Source organism: Giraffa tippelskirchi, chromosome 3, assembly GCF_054371585.1.
Source record: "Giraffa tippelskirchi isolate mGirTip1 chromosome 3, T2T-mGirTip1v1.2.pri, whole genome shotgun sequence".
NCBI lineage: Eukaryota > Metazoa > Chordata > Mammalia > Artiodactyla > Giraffidae > Giraffa > Giraffa tippelskirchi.
The window spans coordinates 151,358,853-151,373,257 of NC_137277.1; the positions used below are offsets into that span (position 1 = coordinate 151,358,853).

General features: G+C 38.5%; 1 protein-coding gene across 14 annotated transcripts in view; it reads left to right on the plus strand.

Annotated features, from left to right (window-relative positions):
- Window positions 1–14,405, plus strand: part of PARD3B (par-3 family cell polarity regulator beta) — a 1,110,743-nt gene that overhangs the window by 212,796 nt on the left and 883,542 nt on the right. Inside the window, exon 1 of one of the 14 annotated variants that reach the window (XM_081577746.1) lies at window positions 1,933–1,968. The exons of the other annotated variants lie outside the window; for them this stretch is intronic. The gene's annotated coding sequence lies outside the window, so the exon portion shown is untranslated. Of the gene's footprint in view, window positions 1–1,932; window positions 1,969–14,405 lie in introns of those variants that run through there. 14 annotated transcript variants of the gene reach the window in all.

Below are 14,405 nucleotides of genomic sequence, written 5' to 3' on the forward strand. Positions count from 1 at the left end.
GCCTGGCGGGCTACAGTCCATGGGGTCACAAATAGTTGGACACGACTGAATGACTAAGCACAGCACATAGTGTTTTGTTTAAGCTTCAAACCCTGTATTCTTCCACACCCTGTGAGTTATTAAGACCGTGTTTATTCTTGCTAATTTGAGAGGGAATGTCTTGAAGAATTTCCTGGAGAAACTTTCCATTTTTGCCAACTTATTAAAAAAAACTTAGCTCTTGTTTTTTGGTTTCTATCCTGTAAGTGTTTAATACTATAGCTTTAATTGATACATTAGGCTCCCTGACAGCAGATATAATGTACAGTCGATTTAGGGGACTTTTCCAGGAGAGACACAAGCGCATCTGGCTCCAGGGAAATCCCATTCCTCCTCTCAACAGGTACTATTCTTCCTACTCATTATATACTGGGCTTCTGTGAAAACCACTTTTTCCAAGGATTCAGGGACGATCTGAACTAGGATTAAGCGATGCTGACACTCCAGGTTCAGAGGTTCTCAATGTGGTCCGTAGATCTAACAGCGTCAGTATTATTACCTGGGAATTTGTTACAAATGTGTGTTCTTAAGCCTCAGCCTAGTCCTGCTTACTCAAAAGCTCTGGGCTTGTATTCCAGCAGTCCGTGTTTTAATAAGCCATGCAGGGGATGCGCAAAGTCTAATAGCTATTGTCTAAGATTTTTGCAGTTGGTGTTAGCATTTAACAAATTTTGCCAGCTTATCCTTCTGCATGCACAAAACTTTCTGTGGCTGCTCAGAGGATAAAGAATCTACCTGCAATGCAGGAGACTCAGATTTGATCCTTGGGTCAGGAAGATCCCCTGGAGAAGGGAATGGCCACCCACTCCAGTATTCTTGCTGGGAGAATCCCATGGACACAGGAGTCTGGCGGGCTACAGTCCATGGGGTCACAAAGAGTCAGACACAATGGAGTGACTAAGAATTTATCCTTCTTCAAAAGTATTATCTATATAAAAGGCAATTTTATGTATATCATTTTTAATAATTGTGTTTATTACATACAACTGTTTATGTATATAGATATTGACCTACATTTTTCTTGATTCTGTGTATTAACTTAAAAGCAATGCAAAGAGCTGTATCTCACCCTTTGTCCCCTGCAGAGTTTGATTCAGATAGAAAGATCACATAATGAAGAGAGAAGTAAATCATGGTAGAACACTATGGAGCTGGAGGTCAAAGGACGAGGGGTGAAAAGCAGATGAGAAAAGGGTGGAGTAAAAGCAGGACCTAGGTATCTAACTTGTGTTGAGAGTTCAGCTGAAGACATCATCAGAGCAGCTGAATGGGACTATGGCAGAAACTGATACTCTGCCATGTAGTTTTAGGCAGGCCTGTTATCTTTCAGGCATAGGGAGGTTGTTGAATATATGGGCTCTGCTTGGCAGATTGAATCTCCTGACTGTCAAGAACTATCTTTGCTTTCGTTGCTATTGTTCGGTCACATCTGACTCTTTGTGACCCCATAAATGCAGCACACTAGGCTCCCATGTCCTTCAATATCTCCCAGAGATTGCTCAAATTCATGTCCATTGAGTCAGTGATGCCATCCAACCATCTCATCCTCGGCCACCCACTTCTCCTTTTGCCTTCAATCTTTCAGCCCTCTGTAAACTCACTCTTGCAGTAAAATAAGCTGCCTTTTTGATGATTGCCATTTTTGCAACAGTTGACACTGATTTTATTGTAAAACTGCATACTATACATTATAGCCCTGAAATGTTATGATAGTGTTATATTATTCAAATGCAGTTGTCACTACTGTTAAACACTGAGGTGGTGTTTATCTAAAGATAGACTTCAGTTGCTTTCTTCAGGAACATGATATCATTGTTTCGTCCAGTAAGAGATTTCACTTACATTGTTTCTACTTGGAAAACTTTTTCTCACATTTTGTCTTATTGGAATTCTATACTTTGCAGTAGCTGAGAAACAACATGGCTTTCAGTAAGTTAACCATATTTTAAATTTATTTCTTTATCAATTTCTTGGAATGATAACTTCTTTATAGTATTTTAAAAGCTATATTGAAATTGTTTAGTTTTGGTATATGTATCCATAGTAGTAGATGCCCAACAAATACTGGTTAAGAGAATGATTGTCGGCTTTGTTACTTTAAGGATTTTTTGAGAGCTGGTTCTATATTAGAAAAGAGCTTGGAAGTAGTATTTTTTTTTTTTTGCTATTGCTCTGAGTTGAGTTTTGTATTATATTTTTGTAGTTAAATATTGATCTCTTTTTTGAAATTCTTAATTGCTTATAGATTTTTAAAGTTGATCTTTATTTTATGGTTCTTTGCTTTAAATGTTCCACTTAATTTCAAATGGAAAGGATTTAAAACAGCTCTAAACTAGGACAGACTGCATGTACATGTCGTGAAAAATGTTATCAAGTTTTAAAGTTGTAATGCCACTATGATGACATTTACTGTTAAGGGTTCTCATCATGTGCTCAGGGAAGGAAGCAAAGAATCTTACTGTATTGCTTTCATGGCTTCGTTACAAAATGCAGCGACTTCACTGGGCTTTTTTTTTTTTTTTAACTAGAAAACTCATTTGGGTTTCTGACATTATTTTTATTGTTTCTCCCCACAGCTTCCTGAGTGGCCTTTCAAGTTGTTTTTCTCTTATATCATGATACTCTTACTTAAACCATGCCCTCACAAGAGGGTCTGTCACTACTTAGACACCACCCATTAGGCTCTCAGACCCTTCCTGGGTTCCTCTCCCTCTTCTTCACCTGGCATTTCAGAAGAGCTAGTGTGATGAGGCAAGAGAGAGCAGAAGTCCTGCTTTCTTTCATTGAGAAATGTCTTGACTCTTTGGTCATAGTGCCTATCAACTATCAACCTTACTTCAGAGTGTCTAACGTCATGCAAGGGCAGGCAATTAATAGACCTCGCCCTTGTAGAGGGAAGTATATTATCAGGAAACCTTTTCCTATCCGTATGTCTCCCATTTTCTTCACTTAGCAGTTGTTTTTGGAAAGGATAGCTAAACCAGAATAATTAAATCCTGAAATTACCTTCTTTCTCAAGAGTGTTATTGCCATTGTTGTTGAGTTGCTAAGTCATGTCAGAGTCTTTTGCAACCTCATGGAGTGTAGCATGCCAGACTCCTCTGTCCATGGGATTTTCCGGGCAAGAATACTGGAGTGTGTTGCCATTTCCTCTTCTAGGGAATCTCCTAACCCAGGGATTGAACCCATGTCTCCTGAATTGGCAGGTGGATTCTTTACTGCTGAGGCACCAGGGAAGCCCTCTTTCTCAAGACTAGGCCTGACTAAATTAAGATCTTTGTTCCAGAAGAGTTACTCAGATTGACTGGATGAGTGTTACATATTTCCTCATATCCAACACACTATGGATAGGATTGGGGTTTACAGTAAAACAGAGGGTGGTCGCTCAGTAACCCTGTTCCACAGTGAGGTCATAGTTGTTCAGGTTCAAGCTGGGCTAAAACAAAGAAAAATCAAGGTTTGTGGTTTCATTGATACAAACCCTTTTGAATTTTACATCGTATTTTCCTAATGATTGATTGCCAGTTTCACATGGAGACTTCTTTCATGTGAAGAAAGAAGAGACAGCTTCTTGGGAGAGACAGCTGATTTTTTTTTAATCAGTAAGTAAAGAGAAACTGGGAGGAAGCTGCTGAAAGAATATGAAAGAGAAAGTTTAATGGCTAGAACAAGGTTTAAGAGGATTCAGGAAGAGAGAGGTTCAGGGCCAGCCAGATGTAGCTTTTGACCTTGGGAAGAAGAGATACAGTGTTCTCTGAGGCCAGGAAGGATTAGTGTGACCGTGTGTCTGAGTTCAGAGAGTTGGCAAGCTTAATTCCAGAGTAGAGGTTAAGGATGAATGATAGGGTGAGGTGGGATCCAGAAGAAAATCGTGACGTTTGTGGTGCCTGAAGTGTGGGATAGAACCACGGGTGAGATAAAGGATTTCTGAGGGTAAAACTGAAACTAGCAATTCAGTATTTGTCCAGGGGATATTGCTATGCTCCATCTTCCTCAGAACTTAGCATTTGCCCTTCAGAAGCAGGAAAAAGAGGTGACTGATTAATTTGAGGTGGGCTATTCAGTCAGATACAACAGAACAATGAAAGGAAAAAGGTTGACAAAAGATAATTGGCAAGTGAGAAAGTTGAACTGCTGAATTGTGGGGTCTAGTCTGAGTGAGAAAGGAAATGAAAACAGGAAGTGGGGGAAACTTTGAGGACCAGGAAAACTTTGAAAGACCTTGAGGGTCTTCATGCTCCAAGCTCACAGGAAGTGATAGAGAAAAATGGAGGCTGGAAGATGGAATTCCAGACCTGATGATGTTGGAGCAATGCAAACGTCCAGGTCACAGTCAGTGATTTTCTCTTGATGGTCACTCCTTTTTTGGATGTGGAACTTGAGGGGATCTTAGCTCCCTGACCAATATAGAACCCATGCTTCCTGCAGTGAATGTGTGGAGTCCTAACCACTGGGCCACCAGGGAAGTCCCCAGCAAGTTCTTAAGTAATCTGATGATCCAGGTCAGAACCCTCCCTTGTAGAAGCACTGCTCTGCAGGCGGGAAGTAAAATGAAGCTGGATAGTACTTAGATATTAATGCTAACCATCTAAATTAGGGGAAAGGCTTAGATTAGTTTTTCAAAAATTTCTTAGTTATTTTTCATATATCCATAATTTCATTATCAGGCTGGTGATAGAGAGTGGTCCAAAGCCAAATCTAATAGGACTTCTTTAGTTTGGTTGGGAATATTTGTTACTAGCAGATTTGATCTTTTGCATGCTTATAATTTTGTGTACTTGAGCCAACCCCCTTTCCACCAATAATAGCAAAGATAGATATCATGTGCATGCACACACGCTCAGTCATGTCTGACTCTTTGCGACCCTGTGGACTGTAGCCTGCCAAGCTCCTCAGTCCATGGAATTTTCCAGACAAGAATACTGGAGCAGGTTGCCATTTCCTTCTCCAGGCCATCTTCCCTACCCAGGGATTGAATCCATGTCTCTTGCATCTCCTGCATTGGCAGGTATGTTCCTTACCAGCTGAACCACTGGGCAAACTCAAATTTCATATAACCTGTGTCAAGTTCATAATTAATTGAAATTCTAAGATTTTTCTTGGAATTTTCCCCCCAAACTGATCTGTTAATTATCTGAAGTACAAAAGTGCAAAGATTCTGGCCTCTACTTTTAGAATGGTAATACCACTGAGGGCCATTTGAATGTAAAACAAGTAATTTCTCCATTAGTTCAGTGTTGCAAACACGTGATTTCTAAAGAAATTGAAATAGCCCATTTTAATGACATTTTCTCCCCAGTATCAATGGGCCTTTCCTATCAAATTTTGGTCTAGGAGAATACTTTTGGTATATTAATAACACTCTTACTATCTAGCCTTGAGCTTTGAGAAATGTTTTATGGATTTTTGTAAAGCTATCTCACAATATTAGTAAACACTGGGATCCTACAAACTCAATTTTGATACAGTAAGTCCACAAAGTAGGCTTCATCTCTTTTTTATTCCAAAAATAGAGCCAATTTGGAGTCCATGTTTTATAAGCCAAAAAGAGCAAAGAGGTGTGACTTAACATGTATTTTTTAATTCTTTGTATGGTTAAAGGATAACCAGGAACATGTGTAAGAACTTCATGTATTTACCTGATAAAAGTATTCAGGTTACCTGTGCTTGAGAAGTTTCTATTATAATACCCTCTACACAATAGCTAATAGTTGATAGAGGAACTTCCAGAACATAAATATTAATTTGTGTCCAGCTGATAATCTCACACAGAGTGCTGATGGCTCTGATTTTTCCTTTTTAGACATTGTTTTAATGCCTAATAAGATAAAATTGTACATGTGGAAAATATTAAAGTAATTAAAAACATTTGGCTTCTTTTGCATATATTTTCTAAATTTAACTATCTTGTTAACACTCATCTCTCTTGTCTCTAATTGGGCTGAAATGTGTGAAGGAAAAAGTGCTTTGATGTGGAACTGTTTTTCAAAGGATGGCTCCACTATGATACACATAGAGGAAGCTAATAGATGAAGCCTTGAAAAAAGTTTCTGATGTCAACATTCTTACTTTGGTGGTACAAGATTTAAATAAGAATATGCTGCATCCCAATAACTAGTTTTTTTTTTTAATGTATCATTTGGAAACCTAATCATTACTTTAGATAGGAGCTAAAAAGTGATACTCTAAGATTTGATTCTGCAGAAATACTTTATCTTACTTTTTAAAAAATAGTTGCAGTATCATATAACTTTCTCATTCAAAAGAGGGATGATATTTAGTAATTTGCTTTTCTAAAGACAGATAAATACTATTATTTCCTTATTTTGAGTGTTCTATAGCTGGATAATTTTTACTGACTTTAAAATTGTTAAAAAGAATTAAGAAAACAAAATTGTATATAATATCTGCCTCAGATTAAATTACCGTAATTTGAATAACTCTTCCTAAGGCTTTACATTAAAAAATTCTTATAGACCATCCTTATTGTAAAATTTCACTGTAGGCAAACACCCAGTGTATTGAGACAGCTCTTAGCATCTTTTGAAGGTTGAATTTTACATAAAAACAAGGTTATATTGTATGCCTGTGGAAAAGTTAATATTCATTTCTTTCCTGTCATCCTGTGAGTTTTATTAAAACTGCTACCACCTGTCAGTGAGAGGCAGATGAGAAGCACAATGAAAGGAACTGGTATAGAAGTAACTTCCTGAAGGAAAACAGAAGCAGTCTTTTTTTTTTTTGAAATTGTGCTATGTACTATTGGGGTCTTGGCTAATCAGTATTGCAAAAGTTTGAGAGAATTCACAATCTTAAAGGAGGAAGACAGGGACATAAACAGGTTTGGTGGAGTCTGAAGCATGTATAATTTGGAGGGTTTTCTTTAAGGGGGAAAAAAAACCCACAAAAATATTTTCCTTAGGAAATTTATAAAAACCTAAGACTAAGTGAAAGCATCAGATTCCTCTTAGGTCCCTGAAAGGGTCTGTGGCAGGACGGGCCCTTAAGTTTAAGCTTTACTAACTTCAAGGTAAGTACTGCCTTTGGGACAAAAAGGAGGAATGTAGGTTTTGCCTACGCACAGGAGTTGACCTCCAAAATTCCTCCCAGAACTGGACATATTTTTCAAACCCCATGGCCAATTGAAGAGAAGTTTTACCTTGTTGCAGAATTTCCATCCCACCTTCTTTAGACCTGGTTTCCACAGTATCTACCCAAAACCTGGAATCTTCAGTGAAACTTACTGAGTAGATATTTTTTAGCTGATCAGTTAAGACTTGACCAAATTCTAGCACTTGGCCAATACTGCTGAATATTGAGAGAAATCATGTCATGGATATGGTTGGCAATTTATTGACTTTCCCGTATTTTAGTGTAGCAGTAAGTTAACATACTAGCGAACAAAGTACCTGAATGGCATTACTCCTAAGGAAATGTGATTGTTGATTTATAGTTTGCCATTGTGTTACAGAGGCTCAATGGGAGAATCATCGGTTGGAACAGCATTTCTGTATCACACATTATTACATAATATGTACTGTCCATCAGATCTCACCTGTCAAGAAGTGTGTGTCTACCTTACTGATTCCAATGTCTAGTGGCCTTACTAGAAAGCTGCTTAGAGGCACAGAGAAGTCTTGTGTTGAAAAATAAGGGCTTTAGAACCTGAACTGTTTGCTAAGCATAATCACCATCCTCTGGGCTATTTTCTTGTATTTATTGTAAAATATTTAGTAAATATGCTAATTTTACATATTCACAAGAAAGATTATCTTTTAAAGGGTGAATCTGGGAGCCTGCCCAAGGGTTCTGCATATATTATTGCTGACTCTGTGCCATTGGACTCTGTGTATTTGTACTTCTATTTTCTTGTCTATGAGTTGGGGTTTCCTGAGGTTCTTATAATGATTAAATGGTATAATAAATGTGGGGTGCTTGGTGACATGTCTGGAAGATAGTAAGTGCTTCTAAATGTTTACCTATTGCTGTAGCTGCTGTTTAGCCATTGATGCAACATTATACAAGTACACATCTGATAAATTCCTACTTTTAGTAAATGAATAAAAACTGTCGTCTTTTTAAGCCCGAATGTTTTCCCTTATCAGAAAATTAGAACTGTGTAACACAACCTGTTTTCATTTTTGCCTTAGGTATCAGTAAGCTTAGAGCTAAATTCATTATTCTGATGGTGTAATTTGTTCAAGTCTGAGAACAACTACTTTGCTTTCTTCAGTTGATCTCTATACTCTTTGATCTTTTAATTTCTAATTTTGTACCATCTTAATCCATAAATCACTGCCAAGTCTTTTGGAATGGGAATAATTTATATAAAATGGTCTATCTCCCATTCCCCATTAACATCTTTATCATGTTCGGTTGCAGACAGTTTTCATTTGTGTGGTTTTAGTGGTAGCATGCATTCTTCCTAGGCTTATTTGAGAAAGGGGTCCATCCTTCATACCATCTTTGTTGTTATTCAGTCACTAAGTCTAGTCTGACTCTTTGTGACCCCATGAACTGCAGCACGCCAGGCTCCTCTGTCCTTCACTATCACCCAGAGTTTGCTCAAATTCATGTCCATTGAGTTGGTGATGCTGTCTGACCATCTCATCCTCCGCCACCCCCTTCTCCTTTTGCCTCCAGTCTTTCCTAGCATCAGAGTCTTTTCCAATGAGTCAACTCTTCATGTCAGGTGGCCATTATTTAGGACCTTCCATAGTGCACCATAAAGGCTAACTTATGTATTATATTTTATGACAGGTTTGAAGAACAAAATGTGAGTTATCTGCTTGCTCAGTACATGGCTTAGAAAATGACTTATTTGGGGGGTAACTTTTAGACAAAACTAAAAGTCCTGTTACATATTTTAGAGCCAAAACTATCTTGGAGATGGTCAAAAGTGTCTGGCTTTACTTGCTTGTAGTTTATATTCAAGAATAAACCGATCACCATTAAATGAGATTTTAGATCTTGCTAAAAGTGAGAGATTTCCACTGAGAAGATGTAGCTTGTCATAGTTTTGTTACCTGTGATTTTGTAAGCTGGAAACACTGCATTTTCTCTCTCTTCATCTTTTGTTCCACATTATACCTGATGGTGGTGGTGGTGGTGGTTTAGTAAGTCGTGTCCAACTCTTGCGACCCCATGGACTGTAGCCTGCCAGGCTCCTCTGTCCATAGGATTCTCCAGGCAAGAATACTGGAGTGGGTTGACATTTCCTTCTCCAGATATTATATCTAGGTACCCCCAAATGCATTGAAAACTTTGTACTACTAAATTGTAGTGTGAATGAGTCATTATTAAAGAAATATATCTGCTATCTGACAAGCCATCCTAGGTAGAAACAAAACTTTGAAGACACAAAGTTCTGTGAATTTACAGCTTAGAATACTGCATGTAGTTAGTAGAAAAATTTTCCAACTCTGTCTTAGAATATTTTAGCTGGCTTATTTATTTATTTTTTTAAGTTGAGCATCTACAAGTTACTTAGATTGTGAATGAATGGGTGGCTCACATAAGCCGAAAACCCCAAATCTGATATTGGTACTTGAATAGGAGGATCTCTTCAAATATCAACCCCCATGGCCTAGTACCAGCTGTGTCACTCAACAGGTGATTTTGAGCAAAAACATTAATCTCTGTGCCTAGATTTTCACATCTTAAAATGAGGATTGGATTCAATGAATCTCTAATTCCCCATTCAGCTCTGACAACCTTTGATTCTATTGTCACAAAGCAGAATATAATAAAATGCTTTATTCAAAATCTGGTGGTAGAGTGTTCTTCATTCTGGGCCCCTGGAATGTATTCACTGGTGAGGGGTGAAGTTCACAGTTATGTGTATTCTGAATTATACACTTGAACCCTTGAAGTCAGTGACCAATATCTGTAACATGCTTGAGACACTTCTGTTCCATAATCTGTAAGAGGCAATTGATGGTCCAATCTGGTCTGTGTGTGTGCTAAAAGCAAGCCTCAGGCCACACACAGTTAGGACCATGTGAATGCAGGCATCTGTAGAATGCTGTGGCTTTCTGCTTGCCTGCTAGGAGTCCTGCAGTGAGGATAGCCTGGAAACGATGCCTATGTAAGACAGTTTCATCTTCATTGAGAAGAAAATTGCTTTGAGAACCTGAAGTGTGGTTCATGCCTTTCTGTGGTCCACTAGGGCCCAGCAAACACTCCACATATATATTTGGCAGCTGGGGAGAAAAGAAGCAAAGAGACAACTTTGCGTACATTCCACAAATTTTAAATGTTAGTAATTGACATGAAGTATAGCATATTGAATTAAGAATAATTGTAAGAGACGATGGAGCCCATAATGGTTAAGAGAGGGAAGTTGGACGCTGCTATGAACGTAGAGTCCATGTTTCTATTTGAATTATAGTTTTTGTCAGATATATGCCCAGGAGTAGTATTGCTGGATCATATGGTAACTCAGTTTTTAGTTTTTTAAGGACCCTCCGTGCTGTTCTCTATAGTGGCTACACCAATTTACATTGACCTTCCGTTTTAAGCACAAGCTTCAGAGGTTACACATGACCTTTAGGCTTACATTTTGTTGACCACTTAATTACACGGCCACACTAAGCTTCAAAGGAGAATGTAAAGTGCTCATTAATGTGATGAGTCTACAGTGATGGGTTTGTTATTGAGAATGAGAGTATCTGGCATCTATCCATGAACAGTACATTTTCAAGACTGGAGTCCTAGGTTTTCTCAGTTAAAGTGCAAGTTTGTTGCTAAAATATTTATTTGCATATGACTTACATGCTTAAATATTCAATCTCTGTTATTGCTGTTTTAATTCCTTTGTACACAAAAATGGATTGCTGTCTCAGATGTGATTAAATGATAAAAATAGAATTAAAATATTAGCATCAGAACTTTAATTCCAATACTGAATTTAAGCCTTGATAAAACATATAAGAAGGGATTCTGGTAGTGTCATAATTTACCAGAGGCTTCTGAATAAGGAGTCATGTTAACAGCAAGTATGACAGTAAGTATCTAGCATTCAGATATTATTGGATTGGTTATCCATTGACCGCTAGTCACCTGTTATGAACCTGTTAAAATGGTTTTTGCACTGTGAAGTTGATGATCTTTTTTTCCCCTAAAGCCAGAATCTAAAACCCTAGAGCCATCACTCAGAATTTCAGTCTTTTTTTGTGGCATAAGTCACAGTACTACCATGAAACTTGTCATCTAGCCCAAACACTAATAACAAATGTATGTAGAGGGGAAACAGATTAATTATTGGCAGCATTCCTTTGTTAAATGACACCTCACGCATCAGTGGCCTGCAGTGAGTAAAACAGCATTTGTTATTTTGCGTACTAACCTTTTCCTCAGTTCAGTTCAGTCGCTCAGTTGTGTCCGACTCTTTGCGACCCCATGATTTGCAGCACGCCAGGCCTCTCTGTCCATCACCAACTCCTGGAGTCTACCCAAACCCACATCCATCGAGTCGGTGATGCCATCCAACCATCTCATCCTCTGTCGTCCCCTTCTCCTCCTGCCCCCAATCCTATCCAGCATTAGGGTCTTTTCCAATGAGTCAACACTTCGCATGAGGTGGCCAAAGTATTGGAGTTTCAACTTCAACAACAGACCTTCCAATGAACACCCAGGATTGATCTCTTTTAGGATGGACTGATTGGATCTCCTTGCAGTCCAAGGGACTTTCAAGAATCTTCTCCAACACCACAGTTCAAAAGCATCAATTCTGCGGCGCTCAGCTTTCTTCACCGTCCAACTCTCACATCCATACACGACCACTGGAAAAACCATAGCCTTGACTAGACGGACTTTTGTTGGCAAAGTAATGTCTCTGCTTTTAAATATGCTATCTAGGTTGGCCATAACCTTCCTTCCAAGGAGTAAACGTCTTTTAATTTCATGGCTGCAGTCACCATCAGCAGTGATTCTGGAGCCCCAAAAAATAAAATCTGACACTGTTTCCACTGTTTCCCCATCTATTTCCCATGAAGTGATGGGACCAGATGCCATGATCTTAGTTTTCTGAACGTTGAGCTTTAAGCCAACTTTTTCACTCTCCTCTTTCACCTTCATCAAGAGGCTCTTTTGTTCTTCTTCACTTTCTGCCATAAGGGTGGTGTCATCCGCATATCTGAGGTTATTGATATTTCTCCCAGCAATCTTGATTCCAGCTTGTGTTTCTTCCAGCCCAGCGTTTCTCATGATGTACTCTGCGTATAAGTTAAATAAGCAGGGTGACAATATACAGCCTTGACGTACTCCTTTTCCTATTTGGAACCAGTCCGTTCCATGTCCAGTTCTAACTGTTGCTTCCTGACCTGCGTACAGGTTTCTCAAGAGACAGGTCAGGTGGTCTGGTATTCCCATCTCTTTCAGAATTTTCCACAGTTTATTGTGATCCACACAGTCAAAGGCTTTGGCATAGTCAATAAAGCAGAAATAGATGTTTTTCTGGAACTCTCTTGCTTTTTCGATGGTCCAGCGGATATTGGCAATTTGATCTCTGGTTCCTCTACCTTTTCTAAAACTAGCTTGAACATCTGGAAGTTCACGGTTCACGTATTGCTGAAGCCTAGCTTCGAGAATTTTGAGCATTACTTTACTAGCTTGTGAGATGAGTGCAATTGTGCGGTAGTTTGAGCATTCTTTGGCATTGCCTTTCTTTGGGATTGGAACAAAAACTGACCTTTTCCAGTCCTGTGGCCACTGCTGAGTTTTCCAAATTTGCTGGCATGTCGAGTGCAGCACTTTCACAGCATCAGCTTTGAGGATTTGAAATAGCTCAACTGGAATTCCATGAACTGAGGTGTGGAGACTGGATCTAGTTTGGAATATATGAAATATATATATTTATTCATTTATTCACTCACTCAACAAATTTTTTCAGAGCCTACTGTGTTAAGAATTGTTCCAGACAGACACTGGAAATACATCAGTGAACAAAAGAGACCAAGCGATTGCCTTCATAGAACTTACTTTCTAACGGAGAGTCAATGACTGTTACCATTATCATTTAAGATCATGTGCTGCAGGAAGCGGTAGTGATTGTTTTCAGAGTTCTGCTATAGACTGAACAAGGTGGATTAGAATCTACTAAGAAATCAGGAAAGTAAAACAGTTGTTTTGGCAGAGGTCAGCGGTGGCCCAAGGTTGGTGTTGCTTTGTAAGTAAGAGTTTAACCCCAGTGCTTTTCCATATGCTGCTTTACTCTTGAAGAGTAGTTGCTTATCAATAATATGCACCTCACTTGAGGATTCAGGGATGAGGGAACTAGTGAAAATTGTGACTAGGATGAAATTGAAATCACTAAGTATATATCTTAATGTTCTGGGTGAAGAAATGCAAGACTATACTTTTTTCCCCTCTAAAAAAATGCTTGCTGGCTGCCCAGTGGTAAAGGGACTCAGATGTTTATCTGAAAGATGGAATAAAAACATGCTTTATTGGTAATGGATTCATTTATTTAAGTGGCTTGCTTGGTTGGTATTTTTTCATGGTATTCGGTTTCTTGAATACCTTGGGCCTACCTTTCCATGAGGCTTCTTAGATGGCTCAGTGGTAAAGAATCCACCTGCCAAGCAGGAGATGTGGGTTCAATCCCTGAATCGGGAAGATCCTCTGGAGAAGGGAATGGCAACCCACTCCAGTATTCCTGCCTGGAAAATCCCATGGATAGTGAACCCTGGCAGGTTCCAGTTCACAGGGTATCAAAGAGTCAGACACAGCGGAGTGAATGAGCACACACTCACCTTTCCATGGCTGCATTACCAACGTGTCAGTCATGGAGACGAGGTTACGGGGGTTTTGAAGAAAACTGACCACAAATATTTCTTATCAAGAATTTCATTTTTCCCCATTACTTTTATGATTTTCTTTATTGAGACATTGAACTTGAATGCCATAATTAAAAATCTATAGAAATGCTGCAGCAGAATATAAAGATTTATTTTTTATGTTAAAAGAGATCATTAGCTTTTAAGTGTGACAAGTGTTTCAACTGACTCTCTGAAAGCATATGTAAATGAGATATCTCTCCATAATTCCAAGTACATTAACTCCAAATATCTTGAAGTCTGAGAGAATTGCCAAACATACCTTCACTCCTAATGTTCTGTAATGATAGAGTTTCTAATTTAGATGAAGTAGTAAGAAAATTAACTAAACTGACATGAAATCTGACCTTTAGCTCATGTCAGATAAAGGTGCTTTAGTTAAAGATTTAAGCAGAAACTCATCTCTCATTGCTATGAAACTATTGTTAATTTTAAAATTTTTAATTTTTACTTAAAAATGTTAATGATTTTTCTTTGCTTGTCTAATAAGGTTGGTGTCTGTGTGTGCTGAACTTTTTTAAAGTGGAT